The sequence below is a fragment of the Haliotis rufescens genome, unplaced genomic scaffold, assembly GCF_023055435.1.
Source record: "Haliotis rufescens isolate VD_foot unplaced genomic scaffold, xgHalRufe1.0.p SCAF_25, whole genome shotgun sequence".
Lineage (NCBI taxonomy): Eukaryota > Metazoa > Mollusca > Gastropoda > Lepetellida > Haliotidae > Haliotis > Haliotis rufescens.
The window spans coordinates 6,498,656-6,515,458 of NW_025963946.1; the positions used below are offsets into that span (position 1 = coordinate 6,498,656).

Below are 16,803 nucleotides of genomic sequence, written 5' to 3' on the forward strand. Positions count from 1 at the left end.
AGTGTGAGTGAATGAGTGAGTTTGGTTTTACGCCGCTTTTAGCAATATTCCAGCAATGTCACGGCGGGGGACATCAGAAATGGGCTTCACACATTGTACCTATGTCGGGATTCGAATGTAACATATTACGACCTAAAAACAATCAAACTTGTCCAGACAAGCCAGAGATGGTAGATCACAATCTAGTGAGACGATAGCACGTTTACGGATATTTAGGGCGCCAAGCCTACAAGGCTCTGGGTTCAAGGATTTAAGGGTAGATATATACTTTGAAAGAGGCTTTTACCAGCAACTATCTCAGGATCTAATGGTCTGCTGGCTTCCAAACTTGGAATTTTTAACCGGCATCAGATGCCCATAAATTTCGCCCTGACGTCCCATGACGCGATTTGTCTCCTTTGTTTCGGCGACCCGTTCTTATGTTAAGTACGAGTTCTAGGAGTAGGTATTCTGACACATCACTACTTGACATTGCGACCATCTCCTGACCCGGCGAGTTGCAGAGTCATGACTTAACTGACCATGACGATACGGAACGGCAACACGCGACTGTGGTAGTGTCCCTTGACGCCCCCAAACGCAGTTATGACAACATCATCAGATACCAGTGACGTTTTATTCTTTGTCTTAAGTCAAAGGTCATATGGTTTTCCATATATATTTCGGACTAGAAACCGCTTGAAGTAACAGTAATATAAGTGAAAACACTGCTGTTCTATGTTCCCGATCCTGCATCGACGACAGACCGTGGCCGGTGTTTTGTAAGACATTTTAATGAAAACTTCCTTTTGATACGTGTCGTCGCTGACTTTACATCGACGGAGGGTCTGCTGTAAAATAGAACCGTTGCATTACCATAAAGATATGATTATGAGGAGGATGTGAATTAAAATCATAACCATTAACCATTAACTTTGTAACTTTTTCACCTAGAGACACGGAATTTCCTTGCTGACTGTGCTTGAGGGATTGGTTTTGTTCATATGTTTCCGAAAGAGTGAGCTATATACTTAAAGCCAGAAGTATCAGCTTTGCTATAAATTGGGGTCAGTTATATCTCTTTCAGTTGAAAAGTGATAGGCAGACAGCTTTTATTTCGATACTGAACACATAATGAAAACAGAAAGTTCTAAAAGGTATTTTAATTGTAAGCTACAGCCATAATACTTTCTCGTCTAAAGTTATAATATAGTCAGCATTTGTTTATCGAGACCACAAGTGACAAACTAAAAACTGGAAGTACTCAACACTTTGTTCTAATGTTGAGAATGCAGAAAGGGTGTCACTCGAGTCCGATATAACTGCTCGTTTGTTTGTTTTTTTAACGCCGCACAAACGTTGTTTTTTTTGTTATTGAAAATTGAAGGAAATGTCGTAGCTTGATTATGTCTATTTTACCATCACTCATTTCTGCAACAGTTAGTAAAAGGTCATCTGTGGCTGGGTTATTTTGTATAGAAAAAAATTGGTTCAATGAAGACTTGGGTAAGAAATGAATTTGCAGTCACATCACCTCTGCCATGTTTGTTTTGTTTGTTTGTTTGTTTGTTTGTTTGTTTGTTGTTTAACGCCGCACTCAGAAATAGTCCAGCTATATGACGGCAGTCTGTAAATAATCGAGTCTGGACCAGACAATCCAGTGATTGACATCATGAGCATCGATCCAGGCAATTGGGATCGATAACATGCATCAACCAAGTCACCTATTACGACGAGCATAGTCGCCTTTTACGGCAAACATGGGTTGCTGAAGACCTATTCTACCCCGGATCTTCACGGGTCAGCCGTGATGTAGCTTGAACAGTAAAATAGTTGCCTAAAACAACATTCACTTGCTATGTTCGGATCCTCAGCAACGGTGAGCACTGCATTTAGGCTTGTAAGGGGGGAGACAAAAAAACTAAATCACATTTATTATATGATTGGCTTTATTGTCACGCTAAATAGGAAATGAAGGTAGGAGCAAAGCTGTAAGGCAATAAAATGAACACTACATCAATCCACACAGCCCACTCAAACAGACATGCACAAGAGTCCCACCCACCTAGGACTAGTACGTATACTTTTACAATCTTACGTTACAGTATTTGGTGAGTGAGTGAGTTGGGTTTAACACCGCTTTTAACAGTATTCCAGTTATATCACGGCGTGTCAGCTGAATGTGGGAGGAAAGCCCGAAGTGATGCAGGTCTCAGACGTTTACCACTTCGGTGAAACCCACGAGCATGGGTATGGTGCTGACAAACCTAGAAACATAATCGGGGCATAACGGGATTCGAACCCACAATCATAGGTTTCTGTCGTGCCCAAGGGACGCAACTCTGCACAGTGAATCGCAGCGCCTTAGACGACTGGGCCACCCGTGCCCCCAGTATTTGGTGAAGTGAACATTAAACTTTCTACATTCACATGCTTTCTGTAATTCTGTTGATAAGAGATAGCCTACGTGGGGTCGTGGTTACAGCGTATTCTCGGAGAGGGGGAGATCGGTGGTTCAAAGCTATTGGTCGCGTCATAACCCCATTGTTTACACTACTAAAGATGTTAAAAGATGGTACTTGTAAGTTGTGACGCGGTCTGGCATTCGAAATTATGGGGATAAAACAAGGGCTGGCCGGCTTGGAGTCCGAATAATGCGTCTCCGTAGGGTATCCACGTTAATCTGAGTCATTGGATCTTTGTGAGTTATCACTGTAAGACTAAATGCTAAATCGGATTAGTACAAGCTGCCACACGCATACACTCAGGTTCATGCAGGTCGTTATAACTGCAAAAATCTTAAACGCACAATATCTTAGTTCATATTGTTCTGAAGAGCACACAATTATTTACAAACCTCAAGAAATAAAACATTGGCATGAGAAATGTTTCAATTATATGCAGATAATTCTAGAACATCATTTCACATTCAAGCAGTACTGGTAAAAATGCAGAACACAAATAATTCAAATCATCCAAAAGACGAAGAGACGAATTAACAGTCGAATAATTTTTTTATCATACGCGATAGTCAAAACAAAGCACACCACAATTAAAAAGTGAAAACTTCGTCTTGATATATTTACAAAGTAGACATATAGATGTAACAAGGATGTAACATGTAACGATTACTTCACATTTTGATAACATTTGACTATTGCCACATATTTGTGTACACACTTTTGTGAACAACTTGATATTTCGGTACTTTCAACGTGATCCTATAAATGTTGCCTTTGGTTGTAGATTGCATTTAAATACAATTTTCTTCATGCATAGTCTCTAAAAAACAATAGTTCACGTAAATCACGTGTATTAGGTTTTGTTTGTTGTTTGACGGGTGGAAAGGCTCGCTTACCAATTGCGTAGATCGATGCATATGGTCCAGACTCGATTATTTACAGACCGCCGTCATATGGCTGAAATTGCTGAGTCTGGCATTAAACAACAAACAAATATATCACTGCGTACTTGCAGCCACGGGGCAAGATTACATAACCGTGGCCATCAATGAACTCCGATCCGTGAAGGATATGTTTTAGATCACTGCTTAAAAAAACTTGCAGTTGTTTTGTACGAAAGAAGGAGCCGAGAATAATTGTTTCTTTTTCAGAATTTTTTTTTTTTCAGGATGTCTATAAAAAAATAATTACATAAAAAATGGGTTTATTTTCATTTCACTTAATACTTTATTGTGTTTTAAATCAAGTATCAATTTGGTTTTAAACTACATTTGTTGATTTTATTCATATTATGCTTCTTTTACATCTTGCATTCCACAACATACTATCATTTCATTCATCCATGAGACAAAATTAAAGGAAAGAAAGTTTCACAGAAAAAAATCTTTCCTTTGGGTGAATATATTTCTTTCGACAATTTAACGGGATGGATAAATATGGAACTCTTGTTGAAATACTGTTCTATGTGGTCCCTTTCCCCACCATACCACAAATATGTACCCCTCAGTTTAATTACATTCTCCCACTTTTCTATACCACCAAACACCGTCGGAAAAATTATCTCAACGAATAAGTCGAATTTTGAAAAATGGTTCATGAAATATATAACATCATTTTTATATCTTTTAGGAACATATGCAATATCTGAAACAGCACCATAGAATCCATCGTTTTTCCCTGTGTTTTTCTCAAGCATTCTTGTAAAAGTTTCATATCGTTGTTTGTCGAGAACGTTTGATGCATTGATTGCTGCCTGATAGACATTCAGTCCAACTTTGGGATTTAGAATCCAGGGCCAATTTGGCTTTACAGACTGTTGAAAAACTGTGGCATCAAAAAGCCACAATTTATCGAAAGGGAGGTTATGAAGATTCCATACATTCAACAAAGCATCATCACCAATGCAGAGATATCCATCCACATTGTAGTGCATTTCTATTGCTTTTATCAGACAGTTGTGGGCAAACCAACCGCCACCCACTTCAAGTTCTATGAAGGACACGGGTTTGAGTAAGCTAGCAGTCTGATTATCAAACAGGTCTTTCCTGGGACCACAGTATACAGTATGTGGGAAGTACATGATGTACATAGTTTCTAGGAAAGGAATATTTTTGTAAAAAGGATTACCAAATACTACAATGAGAAGGATGTTTTGATATGATTGGGTCCTTTTTGCATAATCTATCGCCAACCAGTTTACAGAAGTATTTTTGCAATATGATGCTATCTTGCTCACATGTGACAACATTTTAGGGTTTTCACTCTGAGCAAATGAGTTCAATGGAGCTATCTGCTCAGCTGCCCAGAAAGTGACATTGACCATTTTGTCCGTAATTCGTACTTGATTTGGCAATATGAGTTCCTTCATAAACTCAGAACCTTCTTTGTGTGACCCATAAGGAATCCGTCCTGGTTCCTTGTACCCAATAGTCCTCAGGTCCTTGATCCAGCGTGCTGTCAACTTTCTATCAGGGTCCTCCCAGAAGCCATCATGAGCCATGTCAGTGGAGAGTTTCTCCATACAAGTAAAAAAAGATTTCTCTGGTTCACATCTCCAATGACGCAGAAACTCTAGAAGACGTTCAGTTTGGAAATATAGGTCCTTCTCATCCACAGCATCTTTCATATAGGAGTGGGAGTTCCTCTTCTGGAAAGCATTTGGTGGGAAGAATCCTAAGTTTCCTCCCATCTCCCACAGAAGTCTCTGAGCCCAGTAGCCTCTCCAGATGTCACACACTCGGAACGTTGTTGTAGTTGGAATCAGTAGTGCCCATAATGCATCATACAGGAAAAGGGTATTCTGGAAATTAAAGGGTGAGAACACCCCAGCTGGAACAATTGCTGGTGGAGCTCGGTCATCAAAGGTCACATTTAGCTGAGAATGAGTTTGTTTTCGAGTCAGTCTGAAAATGGCATCCATATCCGGGTCACCATTGACCACACCCTGCTGAATAGATGGCGTTTTCCAGTGATTCAGTATATATTCCGTAGATATATTTTCTCCAACAGAACTAAGAGGGTATCCTCTTGGCCACAGTGTTGGTTGTCCAAAATGGTGATAAGGATTGAAGAGCCCTTTTCACGCATACAGAAGTCCCCACACTGATGAATCAAGGACAAATGTTTGAAGTAAGTCAAGTGGTCGGTTGTCATCATCTGTTTCATATATGACTTCAGCGCCATGAGCAATGGCAAACAAATATCCCACGTTCTTCCTGGCATAGCTGTTGGTAGGGAGCAATGGCACTGACTCGGATTTAAAGCTTTTCTGTTCTTCTAGACTGAGGAAGATGCAGTTTGGTAGCCTGTAAGAAAACGTGGCATGTTCCATAATGCAGATATTATAATAACACGGAAAAATAGTTCACATATATTTGTTCAGAACGAACAAAACACATGCTAGCACGTATTTCAAACAAAACGTATGCATGTATTTGCCGCGTAATTGTGGTTTCGACTCCAAAATTAGTGATTTTGTATAGACATATACATTCGAACTTGTAGACATCATACTTAAAATATACATTATAAAAGTTCTTCAAATCATTTTCAACTATCCGACTGTCGTAAATATGAGAGTTACGATCGCCCTAGTGCTATGGTTTCTTTGTGGAATGGGGACTGACAGAAGCATTTCCTCGTGGAAATGAGCGTTGATAAGAATTAGCATTGGCATTCCTGAGATCTTACGCATATAGTATCGTCAAGGAATGATCCTACTCACCGCCAGTCGTTGGGAGTATTTGTGTCCCCAACCACTACCACGGTCCATCCGGGAATTTTACTCAGGAACTTGATATCAGGAGTTGGGTTTGAGATCGTTGTGACAACCATCCATTTCTTGGCTTTAATTGATCTGTTATTGAAGAGAAGTTGGTCCGTTTTGCTGTAACAATGACAATCAAGACAAACATAAGTGTTCATGGCAGATTGTTAGGTCACTCGCTTGTTAAGTTTGTTGCAATATTCATGATTTTGAATGATATTTCAAAGTTTGACCTATCTTTGACCATGGTCTTAGAAAAATATTTGGCTCTGCTTCTGCTCTGAAATTGACAGACTGGGGGACCTAAGCTGATGACATTACATTTTGTTCAATTCATGTTAGTTTAGTTAGTTTCGTCAATCTTTAGTTTAGTCTTTGATTTGCCTTATATTTAATGCTGGAGATATTTGAATATCAATGCTGACAGCCACTGGCTGTCATTTTCACATATTTAACTGCTGACTACATATTTAAGCATGACACTTTATCAGGAGTAATGAATATACAATCTCAGATAAAACTAACTGACCTGAAAATGAAATAATGAACGATGTGATAATGAAATAACATAAGCGACAATATTCACCTGAACCCAAATACACATTGAGATAAAAACAAGTAATAACGGAATAAAAAATGGTCACCAACACTACTCTTCTCCGGAAACCAATGTTGCTAAACTATTCCTTATTTGCGACCTGTGCACTGTACATTGATACCCTATCACCAATCTTAAACATGCATTTCACAGATACGACAGATAAATAAATATGCACAATTGAATGAAAGTCATTTTCACAGCAGCTGGAATCATCGTCAATACCGTAGTCCTACACACAACTTAGACCCTAACTGTTATTAAACGCCGGTATCATCAATAGCTGGTCATGTCATGTATAAACTTGCTAAGAGCCCTGTGCCCAGAAGGCGGTGGCCAATATGGTGACCTGACCTCCGAATTCTGTTCGTCTCCAATTGACTGTCATTGGCACAACCAGACTGACCTTTAATTTGGTAGAGATGTATAGCTTTACGTGGCAAATTTGCTAGAGTATACCACCCCTTTAACCTCGGTCTTTGCGGCTTGGAGATCCGCTGTCCTTGTTGACGATTCATGGGGGATGGGGAAAAGGGATGCTGAATCATTTTTCCTGGCTTCCCAACACCCTGGTATAGAGAAGATATATTGAGCCTATCAATTCAACTGACGGAAATACCTTCAGTCACTTAAAAGTGTCTCGTGATATCACCCTTTTATCCTAGACAGTTTAGAACTATATAATGATCTTTCTACTGGCCAATGTGACATCGTTTTTTGCCAGTTACCAAGTCATGATGGCATAATAGGTAATTCACACAAGAAGCTCAGGCACAGTTAGTTCCGATGATCCCCAGCGAGGTGTCCTAGCTTTGGTACCTGGTGGCCAATATGCCAAAATATGTTTGATAAAATTTGACTTTAAATATTACTTTGCATTCATGACTCACTTGTGGATTTATAAACTTGGCCTCGGAGCTATATGGCGGAACTAATGCTGATGCAACGTTAAATTGTAACTCACTCACTCTCACACTCACTCACTCACTCACTCTCACACTCACTCACTCACTCACTCACTCACTCACTCACACACTCACTCACTCACTCACTCACTCACTCACTCACTCACTCACTCACTCACTCACTCACACACTCACTCACTCACTCACTCACTCACACACTCACTCACTCACTCACTCACTCACTCACTCACTCACTCACACACTCACTCACTCACTCTCACACGCTCACTCACTCACTCACTCACTCACTCACTAACTCACTCTCACACGCTCACTCACTCACTCACTCACACACTCACTCACTCACTCACTCACTCGCTCACTCACTCACTCTCACACGCTCACTCACTCACTCACTCAGTCACACTCACACACTCACTCACTCACTCACTCACTCACTCGGTCACCCACTCACTCACTCACTCACTCACTCACTCACTCACTCACTCATTCATTCACACTCACTCACTCATTCACACTCACTCACTCACTCACTCACTCACTCACACACTCACTCACTCACTCACTCACTCACTCACTCACTCGGTCACTCACTCACTCACTCAATACCTGAAATACAAAAATCACTATGTCTCAATTTGGTATGCACAGGGTTGTTTCTTTAGCTTGTTTGTTTTGTTCGTTTATGGTTTAACTTCGAACGCAATATTTCAGCTACATGGCGAGTCTGTACCAGACAATCTAGTAATTCACATGAACATCGATCCATGCAAGTTGGATACGATGACCTGTAAAGCAGGTCACAGAACCTGACCACCCGTCAAGGATAGTTTCCTAGAGACTAATATTCTTACCCGGTGTCCGGTTGTTTATCTAAAGTCACATGAGCGGATAGGTCTTTGTAACGCCAGCGTACAATCACAAAGACCTTCATTTGGCGATATGAGCTTTTGTTTATATGCACTGCATGTAGAAAAAACCTTATCGCAATAGGCCGGAAAAGACGCCTTGGAGATAAGGTATCTAGTGGTTTTCAAACACTTCACGTTGCTGTTTAACTGATAACGAGGCAGCCCACTGTACAGGAACTGCTGAATGTGTTGGTTAAATTTAAGCCTCTGCAGTTGGTAATTTCCCAACCGCGCGGTTGTGATAAATTTCATACTCAATACACCTTGTTTTTCTGACATATGATTAGATGACATTTAATGGGAGGTACCGCAGTACGAACTTGGTGTGAAAAAAGATTAAACGAAACTAAATATGCGGGATCTCTAAGGATGGGGTCTCGATCGCATCAACGATGAACTCCGTATATGGTAGATATCACTCGAGGTCACTTATTGAAAAATGACTAAAAGATCAGGGCATTTCAGCTTCGTTCAAGTTAAATAGAATCAACAGTTATAACCGACTCTAATCATAACTCATCACCTATCATATGTCATGATTGTGTGTAATGTCAATGTCAGTTTGAAGACATTACTGCACTGTGTCAGGTCAAAGGAAAGCCAAAATGTGAGTGAGTGAGTGAGTGAGTTAGTTACAATTTAACGTTGCATCAGCATTAGTTCCGCCAAATAGCTCTGAGGCCAAGTTTATAAATCCACAAGTGAGTCATGAATGCAAAGTTATATTTGAAGTCAAATTTTATCAAACATATTTTGGCATAACAATATCATTTATACAGTTTAAAACACGGGATATTGGCCACCAGGTACCAAAGCTAGGACACCTCACTGGGGATCATCGGAACTAACTGTGCCTGAACTTCTTGTGTAAATTACCTATTATGCCATCATGACTTGGTAACTGGCAAAAAACGATGTCACATTGGCCAGTAGAAAGATCATTATATAGTTCTAAACTGTCTAGGATAATAGGGTGATATCACGAGACACTTTTTAGTGACTGAAGGTATTTCCGTCAGTTGAATTGATAGGCTCAATATATCTTCTCTATACCAGGGTGTTGGGAAGCCAGGAAAAATGATTCAGCATCCCTTTTCCCCATCCCCCATGAATCGTCAACAAGGACAGCGGATCTCCAAGCCGCAAAGACCGAGGTTAAAGGGGTGGTATACTCTAGCAAATTTGCCACGTAAAGCTATAAATCTCTACCAAATTAAAGGTCAGTCTGGTTGTGCCAATGACAGTCAATTGGAGACGAACAGAATTCGGAGGTCAGGTCACCATGAATGCAAAGTTATATTTAAAGTCAAATTTTATCAAACATATTTTGGCATAACAATACATCACAAGACCAAATACATGACTCACAACCCAATACCGTTTAACTTTTAAACAAAAGATACGATGTTTCATTTTCCTGTGTGGTCGAAGTTCAAAAGCTGGAGGTCAAAATGTAAAATATTGCATGGTTAACTTCATGAGAGTCATCCAAATTTATCAACAATGACATAAATGAAATTCAGCCGAGGGATTTAAAAACACAGTAATTTTTCACGTATATGCTAAAAACTAGGCGTTCACATGAGAGGATACAAGAATCACGTTCGAATCATAATCATTGCATAGCACAGTAATGATGGCTGTACGCATGAAAAGAAGAAGAGAAAAGGGATATTTCTGAAACTCACTGCGTCCGTATGTCATGATTCCTTGGATATAACATTCCAGATGATGGATAGGTGGATATGAATAAGAACATACAAACGACACATATGGCTGTCAATAACATAAACAGTTTCCGCGAAAGCATTTCCGAGGCTTGTTCCTACAAGCTTGTCCTATCTGATAATACATATCACCACAAAGCACAAGAGCGCTAGACTTGGACAGTCTTTTAGTGATTAAAACGTGTATCCCGTTTGATTTGCCTAATTCAAGGTGCACATGCAGACAGATATCAATTTTGTATTGTTTATGTCTCTACTGTGATTGACGTGTTTTTGTTGTGAATTTGTGATATTGTTTGGAAGACATTTGATAAAGTCATGATATTGCATGATATTGCACCATCAACATAACTATGTTTCATTTGTTTGGCTTTGCTCTGTTTGTCAAGCTGTGACAAGGATTATGTTGATAACACTATTACCAGTTTCCTTTCCACTGTTTATTAAACTACGAGAACTGTCTTTCATAGGTATCATATTTTTAATTTAATGTACAAAGCGTCCTCCCTATCTGTTTAGGTAAAGGTGCACACCACATTTCTGTGGGAAGGGCGTGCGCAAGATGGAATACGCAAGCTATATGGCGGCGGTCTGAAACTAAACAACGAGGCAATCCTGTGATTACTATTATGAGTAACGATCAACGGCGACCAATGTAATCACCTCTTACGGCCGTCATAGGTTGTAGGTGTGTGTGTGTGTGTGTGTGTGGGGGGGGGGGGGGGGGGGGGGGGGGGGGGATCCCCTATCCCCTTAAGTGCTCTCATGTTCCCTTCCCGATGCTACGTACAATTATAAAAAGTATACAGTGAGTGAGTGAGTGTCAAGGCGGCTGCAGCACGATCTTATGCTTAATTAACAACATTTCGTCATCGCACATTTAAACAACGACATTATGGTTGATTAAACTTTATCAGAAGTAACAGCATTGTCAGTACATCAAGTGTCTGTCTCCACTACTTTCCTTCTTGACAAACGCAGTATAAGCAAACAGGTGCACACTAGAAGTGAAACCATTGTCAGTACATCAAGGGTCTGTCTCCACTACTTTCCTTCTTGACAAACGCAGTGTAAGCCAACATGTGCACACCAGTTGTGCCGCCACAACAGGGCCTTCTTGGCATGTGAGTTTTTACAATGAAATGTACGACCTTCTGCACTCTGAGTTTCCTGTTTAGTCGACTGCACGATCGGTTATCTTAACATTCATGGGTTGGTGGGGACCCATTTTACCCCGGGTCTCGACGGGGTTCAATTTGATTTTGTCACAAAAATACACTGACGGGCAAAATTTCAAATGCCAGTAGCAAAAAATCAAAGACAAGTATAGTTATAAAAACCAGTATATTAGAATATTTAATGTTGCATGATATCGCATTATGCAAACAGTAAACCAAACAAATAAGGTTTGAACATTAGGCTAAAGACAACAACACATTGAAATAACAAATTTATTGTAGTTGATTGGTTTGTTTTTTAACGCCGCACTCAGCAATATTCCAGCTATATGACGGCGGTCTGTAAATAATCGAGTCTGGACCAGACAATCCAGTGATTAATATCATGAGCATCGATCCATGCAATTGGGATTGATGACATGCATCAACCAAGTCAGCGAGTCTGACCACCCGATCCCGTTAGTCGCCTTTTACGGCAAGCATTGTCACCAAATTTATTGTAGAGCTCAAAATGTTCTTTTAGGGATTTTCTAGTGCTGAATATCGTGTGTGTCAATGCATGCCAATACACGTCGTCGTACGGATGTCGTCAGTCTCCCGATGACGTCATTTGGGCATACTGCGCCTTTGCTCTAAAAGAGCTTGTTCAAGCTGATTTCTGTTGGCTAATTGGTGTTGAGGGTTTCTAAGTTGTCTGTCCGAGTGGTTCGGCCATGACAGAACATTGTGGTTGGAGAGGTAATCCTGAACAATTCGAGCAGTGTGTGGCCTGGCATTGTCTTGTTGCAGAATGGTTCCTGCGGCTGTCCACGTAGGAATGGTAATACCTGCGGTTGAAGAAGCTCGTCTCAATACCTTTGTGCGTTTCGGCCACCAGTTATGATCCTGTTGGGTTGTAACTCGCGGTCTTCCTGTTGGGTTGTTAGCAGCGGTCTTCCTGTTGGATTGTTACCTGCAGTCTTCCTGTTGGGTTGTAACCTGCGGTCTTCCTATTGGGTTGTAACTTGTGGTCTTCCTGTTTAGTTGTAACCTGTGGTCCTCCTGTTTTGTTGTAACTCGCGGTCTTCCTGTTGGGTTGTAACCTGCGGTCTTCCAGCTTTGTTTTAACCTGCGGTCTTTCTGTTGGGTTGTTATCTGCGGTCTTTCTGCTTTGTTTGAACCTGCTGTCTTCCTGTTGTGTTGTTACCGGCGGTTTTCCTGTTGGGTTGTAACCTGCAGTTTTTCTGTTGGGTTGTTACCAGCGGGCTTCCTGTTTGGATGTTACCAGCGATCTTCCTGTTGTGTTGTAACCTGCGGTCCTACTGTTGGGTTGTTACCAGCGGGCTTCCTGTTTGGTTGTAACCTGTGGTCTTCCTGTTAGGCTGTTACCAGCGGGCTTCCTGTTGGGTTGTAACCTGCGGTCCTACTGTTGGGTTGTTACAAGCGGGCTTCCTGTTTGGTTGTAACCTGCGGTCTTCCTGTTGGGTGGTTACCAGCGGGCTTCCTGTGGGTTTGTAACCTGCGATCTTCCTGTTGGGTTGTTACCAGCGGGCTTCCTGTGGGTTTGTAACCTGCGATCTTCCTGTTGGGTTGTTACCAGCGGGCTTCCTGTGGGTTTGTAACCTGTGGTCTTCCTCTTGGGTTGTATTCTGTGGTCTTCCTGTTGTGTTGTTACCTACGGTCTTCCTGTTGGGTTGTTACCAACGGTCTTCCTGTTGGATTCTAACTTCGGTCTTCCTGTTGGGTTGCTCTATGTGGTCTTCCTGTTCGGTTGTAACCCGCGGTCTTCATGTTGGCTTGTTACGAGCAGTCTTCCTGTTAGGTTGTAGCCTGTGGTCTTCCTGTTGGGTGGTTACCTGCGGTCTTCCTGTTGGGGTGTAACCTGCGGATTTTCTGTTGGGTTGTAAACCGCGGTCTTCCTGTTGGATTGTTACCTGCGGTTTTCCTGTTGGGTTGTAACCAGCGGGCTTCCTGTTGTAATTTTACCAGCGGTCTTCCTGTTGTGTTGTAACCTGCGGTCCTACTGTCGGGTTGTTACAAACGGGCTTCCTGTTGGGCTGTTACCAGCGGACTTCCTGTTTGGTTGTAACCTGCGGTCTTCCTGTTGGGGCTTTATCAGCGGTCTTCCTGTCGGGTTGTTAGCTGCTGTCTTCATGTTGGCTTGTTACGAGCAGTCTTCCTGTTAGGTTGTAGCCTGTGGTCCTACTGTTGGGTTGTTACAAGCGGGCTTCCTGTTTGGTTGTAACCTGTGGTCTTCCTGTTAGGTTGTTACCAGCGGTCTTTCTGTTGGGTTGTAACCTGCGGTCCTACTGTTGGGTTGTTACAAGCGGGCTTCCTGTTTAGTTGTAACCTGCGGTCTTCCTGTTGGGTTGTTACCAGCGGTCTTCCTGTTGGGTTTGTAACCTGCGATCTTCCTGTTGGGATGTTACCAGCGGTCTTCCTGTTGTGTTGTAACCTGCGGTCCTACTGTTGGGTTGTTACCAGCTGTCTTTCTGTTGGGTTGTAACCTGCGATCTTCCTGTTGGGTTGTTACCAGCTGTCTTTATGTTGGGTTGTAACCTGCGGTCTTCCTGTTGGGTTGTTACCAGCTGTCTTTCTGTTGGGTTGTAACCTGCGGTCTTCCTGTTGGGTGGTAACCTGTGGTCTTCCTGTTGGGTTCTTACCCGTTTTTTTCCTGTTGGGTTGTAACCTGCGGTCTTCCTGTTCGGTTGTTAGTTGCGGTCTTCCTGTTGGGTGGTATCCTATGGTCTTCCTGTTGGGTTGTCACCTGCGGTCTTCCTGTTGGATTCTAACTTGCGGTCTTCCTTTTGGGTTGCTCTATGTGGTCTTCCTGTTTTGTTGTAACCCGCGGTCTTCATGTTGGGGTGTAACCTGCGGATTTTCTGTTGGGTTGTAAACCGCGGTCTTCCTGTTGGATTGTTACCTGCGGTTTTCCTGTTGGGTTGTTACCAGCGGGCTTCCTGTTGGGATTTTACCAGCGGTCTTCCTGTTGTGTTGTAACCTGCGGTCCTACTGTTGGGTTGTTACAAACGGGCTTCCTGTTGGGCTGTTACCAGCTGTCTTCCTGTTTGGTTGTAACCTGTGGTCTTCCTGTTGGGTTGTTACCAGCTGTCTTTCTGTTGGGTTGTAACCTGCGGTCTTCCTGTTGGGTTGTAGCTGTGGTCTTCCTGTTCGGTTGTTACCTGCGGTCTTCCTGTTGGGTTGTAGCTGTGGTCTTCCTGTTCGGTTGTTACCTGCGGTCTTCCTGTTGGGTGGTAACCTGTGGTCCTCCTGTTGGGTTGTAACCTGCGGTCTTCCTGTTGGGGCTTTATCAGCGGTCTTCCTTTTGGGTTGTAACCTGCGGTCTTCCTGTTGGGGCTTTATCAGCGGTCTTCCTGTTGGGTTGTTAGCTGCTGTCTTCCTGTTTTGTTGTAACCTGCGGTCTTCCTGTTGGGTTGTTACCAGCGTTCTTCCTGTTGGATTGTTACCTGCGGTCTTCCTGTTCTAGGCCTGTCACCATTTCTGCCTGTCAACTGGTAAATCTGAAAACGTGCATACACCGTGCGTTTGGTCTGTGACGCTCCCATTCGCGCCATATAACTCGCTCTCTGCCTCTCGCTCTTCCAAAGAAAAACGTGACATTTCGTGCATTTTGTGTGGGGTCCGAAAACATGCATTTAAAGTTTTGTGGGGTTCTACAGAGTGCACAAACATTATGCAGTAATGTCATGCCCAGACAGCAATGTAGCGTTTGGGCGAATATTTTCAGACCAGAAACATTTATAACCTCATCATGATTCGAACCAATTTTTTTTTATTCTTTTGCGCGTCAGTGTACAACATCAACGCCAGAGTACAGCCAGTCTCTATTATCCCACGAAACAGATAGCATAAGGTACACTTTAAATTTAATATTTTGCATTGTAAAATGAGTGAGATTGTGTGCCGCAATCTGATTGGTTAAAACACATTGTTTGATCACATATTACTATTTTCACAGTATCATCTTTTTCGCATTTGGAAGTTTGGAAAACGGTTTTGTCCTGAACTTTGCTTACCAGGCGAGTTAATTAAGTTACCTCGAAAGCATGTGACGTCAGCCATTGTAGCATGGCGTCATAGTATCCAGAAATAACTCATGACTTGTGTCATTTACACATTTCCGGGCCTGGAGTATTCAGTAACACAGTACTAATATTCAGTATACTCTCGGAATACTGCTAAGTGAGGCCAAACTAACAAATAACAAAACAATTATTTCAATTTCAAATTTAAAAGATATTTGAGACAGGAACCCTTCACCAAACTGACAAACATTTATTTATGCGACAACCACATGTAATGAGCCATACTTGACAACCCCTTAGCGAAAATACACCCAAGTGGTCTGCATTCACTACTGCTGAGCTTAAACGTAGGCTATAACTTATAAAAGCAGACTAACTCATATAACCTCGGAAATACAGATTTAAGATAGTCCTGATCGAAGGAAACTTGGTTCAAGCAAAGAAATAAATTACGTCATTTATGTTTGCTAATACTGCTAAGTGCGGCTTTAAACACCACTTCACCAAACTGACAAACATTTATTTATGGAACAACTACTGAGATATACTTAACAAGTGGTCTGCATTAACTACTGCGAAGTAGTACTTATAAAAGCAGATTAAGCTGGGATATACAGATTTAAGATAGTCCCGATCAAAGGAAACTCTTTTGGTTCAAGCAGAGAAATATATTACGTCATTTATGGTTGCTAAGATCATCAGGCTCGCAGGTTCCAAACATGTTCAGACAGTAAACCTGCTGATCGTTGCTTTGTGAATCCTTATCACACAAAGCAAGAGTTTAATTTATTGGCATGGTTGTATTCATGCTTTCGATTTATGGGCGACACGACACATTGAGGGTTAGACACAAGGGCAACCCTAAATGGTACACAAGCCGCGATACACCTTAACTATAACATTGATCGTGTCGACAGTCAAACACAAATGTTAATTATGTTTCTTGTCAGTGTGTGTGTGTGTGTGTGTGCGCGCGCGTGCGTGTGTGTGTGTATGTGCGTATGTGTGTCTGTGTGTATCTATGTGTATGTGTGTGTGTGAGAGAGTGTGTGCGTTCGCGTGCCTTTGATCCTCAGACACAAGGTCAACACGTAATAAATTGTTGTTTGTTGTTTTACCCTGCACTGATCATGAGCAATCTACAAGCTGCAAGACGACGGTCCGTAGCTAAAGTAGTCTGTACCAGACAATCCAGTGATTAACATCATGAAAATCGATCTGCAATACGCTG

General features: G+C 41.8%; 1 pseudogene; it reads right to left on the reverse strand.

Moving 5' to 3' along the window:
• Window positions 1-2,252: 2,252 nt before the first annotated feature.
• On the reverse strand, window positions 2,253-8,642 carry LOC124150047 (annotated as a pseudogene).
• Between the last annotated feature and the right edge of the window lie 8,161 nt (window positions 8,643-16,803).